We start from the raw sequence: 6,000 nt of genomic DNA, 5'->3' as shown, positions 1-6,000 counted from the left end.
TAGTATAGGAGGGGGGGGGAGTCAGCTATAGTATAGGGGGGGGGGTAGGTCAGCTATAGCATAGGAGGGGGGGGGTAGGTCAGCTATAGTATAGGAGGGGGGGGGGTAGGTCAGCTATAGTATAGGAGGGGGGGGGGTAGGTCAGCTATAGTATAGGAGGGGGGGGGGTAGGTCAGCTATAGTATAGGAGGGGGGGGGTAGGTCAGCTATAGTATAGGAGGGGGGGGGGTAGGTCAGCTATAGTATAGGAGGGGGGTAGGTCAGCTATAGTATAGGAGGGGGGGTAGGTCAGCTATAGTATAGGAGGGGGGGTAGGTCAGCTATAGTATAGGAGGGGGGGTAGGTCAGCTATAGTATAGGGGGGGGGGGGTAGGTCAGCTATAGTATAGGAGGGGGGGGTAGGTCAGGTATAGTATAGGAGGGGGGGGGTAGGTCAGGTATAGTATAGGAGGGGGGGGTAGGTCAGGTATAGTATAGGAGGGGGGGGGTAGGTCAGGTATAGTATAGGAGGGGGGGGGTAGGTCAGGTATAGTATAGGAGGGGGGGGGTAGGTCAGGTATAGTATAGGAGGGGGGGGTAGGTCAGGTATAGTATAGGAGGGGGGGGTAGGTCAGGTATAGTATAGGAGGGGGGGGGTAGGTCAGGTATAGTATAGGAGGGGGGGTAGGTCAGGTATAGTATAGGAGGGGGGGGTAGGTCAGGTATAGTATAGGAGGGGGGGTAGGTCAGGTATAGTATAGGAGGGGGGTAGGGTAGGTCAGATATAGTATGGGGGGGTAGGTCAGCTATAGTATAGGAGGGGGGGTAGGTCAGCTATAGTATAGGAGGGGGGGTAGGTCAGCTATAGTATAGGAGGGGGGGTAGGTCAGCTATAGTATAGGAGGGGGGGTAGGTCAGCTATAGTATAGGAGGGGGGGTAGGTCAGCTATAGTATAGGAGGGGGGGGTAGGTCAGCTATAGTATAGGAGGGGGGGTAGGTCAGCTATAGTATAGGAGGGGGGGTAGGTCAGCTATAGTATAGGAGGGGGGGTAGGTCAGCTATAGTATAGGAGGGGGGGGTAGGTCAGCTATAGTATAGGAGGGGGGGGTAGGTCAGCTATAGTATAGGAGGGGGGGGTAGGTCAGCTATAGTATAGGAGGGGGGGTAGGTCAGCTATAGTATAGGAGGGGGGGGTAGGTCAGCTATAGTATAGGAGGGGGGGGGTAGGTCAGCTATAGTATAGGAGGGGTAGGTCAGGTATAGTATGGGGGGGTAGGTCAGGTATAGTATAGGAGGGGGGGGGGTAGGTCAGGTATAGTATGGGGGGGGTAGGTCAGGTATAGTATAGATGGGGGGGTAGGTCAGGTATAGTATAGGGGGGGTAGGTCAGGTATAGTATAGGGGGGGGGTAGGTCAGATATAGTATGGGGGGGGTAGGTCAGGTATAGTATAGGGGGGGTAGGTCAGCTATAGTATAGGGGGGGTAGGTCAGCTATAGTATAGGGGGGGTAGGTCAGCTATAGTATGAGGGGTAGGTCAGCTATAGTATAGGAGGGGTAGGTCAGCTATAGTATAGGAGGGGTAGGTCAGCTATAGTATAGGAGGGGGTGGTGGTAGGTCAGGTATAGTATAGGGGGGGTTGGTCAGGTATAGTATAGGGGGGGTTGGTCAGGTATAGTATAGGGGGGGTTGGTCAGGTATAGTATAGGAGGGGGGGTAGGTCAGGTATAGTATAGGAGGGGGGGGTAGGTCAGGTATAGTATAGGGGGGTTGGTCAGGTATAGTATAGGAGGGGGGGTAGGTCAGGTATAGTATAGGAGGGGGGGGGTAGGTCAGGTATAGTATAGGAGGGGGTAGGTATAGTATAGTGGAGCTTAGGTCAGGTATAGTATATGGGAGGGGGGGTAGGTCAGGTAGAGTATATGGGAGGGGGGGTAGGTCAGGTAGAGTATATGGGAGGGGGGGTAGGTCAGGTAGAGTATATGGGAGGGGGGGTAGGTCAGGTAGAGTATATGGGAGGGGGGGTAGGTCAGGTAGAGTATATGGGAGGGGGGGTAGGTCAGGTAGAGTATATGGGAGGGGAGGTAGGTCAGGTATAGTATATGGGAGGGGGGGTAGGTCAGGTATAGTATATGGGAGGGGGGGTAGGTCAGGTATAGTATATGGGAGGGGGTAGGTCAGGTATAGTATATGGGAGGGGGGGGTAGGTCAGGTATAGTATATGGGAGGGGGGGGTAGGTCAGGTATAGTATATGGGAGGGGGGGGTAGGTCAGGTATAGTATATGGGAGGGGGGGTAGGTCAGGTATAGTATATGGGAGGGGGGGTAGGTCAGGTATAGTATATGGGAGGGGGGGTAGGTCAGGTATAGTATATGGGAGGGGGGGTAGGTCAGGTATAGTATATGGGAGGGGGGGTAGGTCAGGTATAGTATATGGGAGGGGGGGTAGGTCAGGTATAGTATATGGGAGGGGGGGTAGGTCAGGTATAGTATATGGGAGGGGGGTAGGTCAGGTATAGTATATGGGAGGGGGGTAGGTCAGGTATAGTATATGGGAGGGGGGTAGGTCAGGTATAGTATAGTATAGTGGAGCTTAGGTCAGGTATAGTATAGGAGGGGGGGGGTAGGTCAGGTATAGTATAGGAGGGGGGGGTAGGTCAGGTATAGTATAGGAGGGGGGGGGGGTAGGTCAGGTATAGTATATAGGAGGGGGGTAGGTCAGGTATAGTATAGGAGGGGGAGGGGGGTAGGTCAGGTATAGTATAGGAGGGGGAGGGGGGTAGGTCAGGTATAGTATAGGAGGGGGAGGGGGGTAGGTCAGGTATAGTATAGGAGGGGGAGGGGGGTAGGTCAGGTATAGTATATAGGAGGGGGAGGGGGGGTAGGTCAGGTACAGTATAGGAGGGGGAGGGGGGTAGGTCAGGTATAGTATAGGAGGGGGGGGGTAGGTCAGGTATAGTATATAGGAGGGGGGTAGGTCAGGTATAGTATAGGAGGGGGAGGGGGGTAGGTCAGGTATAGTATATAGGAGGGGGGTAGGTCAGGTACAGTATAGGAGGGGGAGGGGGGTAGGTCAGGTATAGTATATGGGAGGGGGGTAGGTCAGGTATAGTATATGGGAGGGGGGGTAGGTCAGGTATAGTATATGGGAGGGGGGGTAGGTCAGGTATAGTATATGGGAGGGGGGGTAGGTCAGGTATAGTATATGGGAGGGGGGGTAGGTCAGGTATAGTATATGGGAGGGGGGGTAGGTCAGGTATAGTATATGGGAGGGGGGGTAGGTCAGGTATAGTATATGGGAGGGGGGGTAGGTCAGGTATAGTATATGGGAGGGGGGGTAGGTCAGGTATAGTATATGGGAGGGGGGGTAGGTCAGGTATAGTATATGGGAGGGGGGGTAGGTCAGGTATAGTATATGGGAGGGGGGGTAGGTCAGGTATAGTATATGGGAGGGGGGTAGGTCAGGTATAGTATAGTATAGTGGAGCTTAGGTCAGGTATAGTATAGGAGGGGGGGGGTAGGTCAGGTATAGTATAGGAGGGGGGGGGTAGGTCAGGTATAGTATAGGAGGGGGGGGTAGGTCAGGTATAGTATAGGAGGGGGGGGGGTAGGTCAGGTATAGTATATAGGAGGGGGGTAGGTCAGGTATAGTATATAGGAGGGGGAGGGGGGTAGGTCAGGTATAGTATAGGAGGGGGGAGGGGGGTAGGTCAGGTATAGTATATAGGAGGGGGGTAGGTCAGGTACAGTATAGGAGGGGGAGGGGGGTAGGTCAGGTATAGTATAGGAGGGGGGGGGGGTAGGTCAGGTATAGTATAGGAGGGGGAGGGGGGTAGGTCAGGTATAGTATATAGGAGGGGGGTAGGTCAGGTACAGTATAGGAGGGGGAGGGGGGTAGGTCAGGTATAGTATATGGGAGGGGGGTAGGTCAGGTATAGTATATGGGAGGGGGGTAGGTCAGGTATAGTATATGGGAGGGGGGTAGGTCAGGTATAGTATATGGGAGGGGGGGTAGGTCAGGTATAGTATATGGGAGGGGGGGTAGGTCAGGTATAGTATATGGGAGGGGGGGTAGGTCAGGTATAGTATATGGGAGGGGGGGTAGGTCAGGTATAGTATATGGGAGGGGGGGTAGGTCAGGTATAGTATATGGGAGGGGGGGTAGGTCAGGTATAGTATATGGGAGGGGGTAGGTCAGGTATAGTATATGGGAGGGGGTAGGTCAGGTATAGTATATGGGAGGGGGTAGGTCAGGTATAGTATATGGGAGGGGGTAGGTCAGGTATAGTATATGGGAGGGGGGGGTAGGTCAGGTATAGTATATGGGAGGGGGGGTAGGTCAGGTATAGTATATGGGAGGGGGGGTAGGTCAGGTATAGTATATGGGAGGGGGGGTAGGTAGGTCAGGTATAGTATATGGGAGGGGGGTAGGTAGATCAGGTATAGTATATGGGAGGGGGGGTAGGTAGGTCAGGTATAGTATATGGGAGGGGGGGTAGGTCAGGTATAGTATATGGGAGGGGGTAGGTCAGGTATAGTATATGGGAGGGGGTAGGTCAGGTATAGTATATGGGAGGGGGGTAGGTCAGGTATAGTATATGGGAGGGGGGGTAGGTCAGGTATAGTATATGGGAGGGGGGGGTAGGTCAGGTATAGTATATGGGAGGGGGGTAGGTCAGGTATAGTATATGGGAGGGGGGTAGGTCAGGTATAGTATATGGGAGGGGGGTAGGTCAGGTATAGTATATGGGAGGGGGGTAGGTCAGGTATAGTATAGTGGAGCTTAGGTCAGGTATAGTATATGGGAGGGGGTAGGTCAGGTATAGTATATGGGAGGGGGTAGGTCAGGTATAGTATATGGGAGGGGGTAGGTCAGGTATAGTATATGGGAGGGGGTAGGTCAGGTATAGTATATGGGAGGGGGGGGTAGGTCAGGTATAGTATATGGGAGGGGGGGTAGGTCAGGTATAGTATATGGGAGGGGGGGGTAGGTCAGGTATAGTATATGGGAGGGGGGGTAGGTCAGGTATAGTATATGGGAGGGGGGGGTAGGTCAGGTATAGTATATGGGAGGGGGGTAGGTCAGGTATAGTATATGGGAGGGGGGTAGGTCAGGTATAGTATATGGGAGGGGGGTAGGTCAGGTATAGTATATGGGAGGGGGGGTAGGTCAGGTATAGTATATGGGAGGGGGGTAGGTCAGGTATAGTATAGTGGAGCTTAGGTCAGGTATAGTATATGGGAGGGGGTAGGTCAGGTATAGTATATGGGAGGGGGTAGGTCAGGTATAGTATATGGGAGGGGGTAGGTCAGGTATAGTATATGGGAGGGGGTAGGTCAGGTATAGTATATGGGAGGGGGGGGGTAGGTCAGGTATAGTATATGGGAGGGGGGGTAGGTCAGGTATAGTATATGGGAGGGGGGGGTAGGTCAGGTATAGTATATGGGAGGGGGGGGTAGGTCAGGTATAGTATATGGGAGGGGGGTAGGTCAGGTATAGTATATGGGAGGGGGGTAGGTCAGGTATAGTATATGGGAGGGGGGTAGGTCAGGTATAGTATATGGGAGGGGGGTAGGTCAGGTATAGTATAGTGGAGCTTAGGTCAGGTATAGTATAGGAGGGGGGGGGTAGGTCAGGTATAGTATATGGGAGGGGGGGTAGGTCAGGTATAGTATATGGGAGGGGGGTAGGTCAGGTATAGTATATGGGAGGGGGGGTAGGTCAGGTATAGTACATGGGAGGGGGGGTAGGTCAGGTATAGTACATGGGAGGGGGGTAGGTCAGGTCATGTTTAGTCAGTGAAGACGATGAGGAAGAGGGACGTACCGCGGGGGTATCCGGTGCCGAGCCGGGTCTCTTGGTGTAGAGCTCTCAGGCCCGGCGGCTCCTCCTTGTCCTCTCAGCTGCTCACCCGGCGGGAGCCGCCATCACCAGGCCGGGAACCCCCGCCCATAAGATGACGTCATCACGTCTCTATCCGGCGGACACGCCTAATTCCCGCCGCATTCCTCATCTAGCC

The sequence above is a fragment of the Eleutherodactylus coqui genome, chromosome 2, assembly GCF_035609145.1.
Source record: "Eleutherodactylus coqui strain aEleCoq1 chromosome 2, aEleCoq1.hap1, whole genome shotgun sequence".
In the NCBI taxonomy this organism is placed as follows: Eukaryota; Metazoa; Chordata; class Amphibia; order Anura; family Eleutherodactylidae; genus Eleutherodactylus; species Eleutherodactylus coqui.
The sequence above is the reverse complement of the archived record's forward strand: the minus strand, read 5'-3'. Positions refer to the sequence as shown.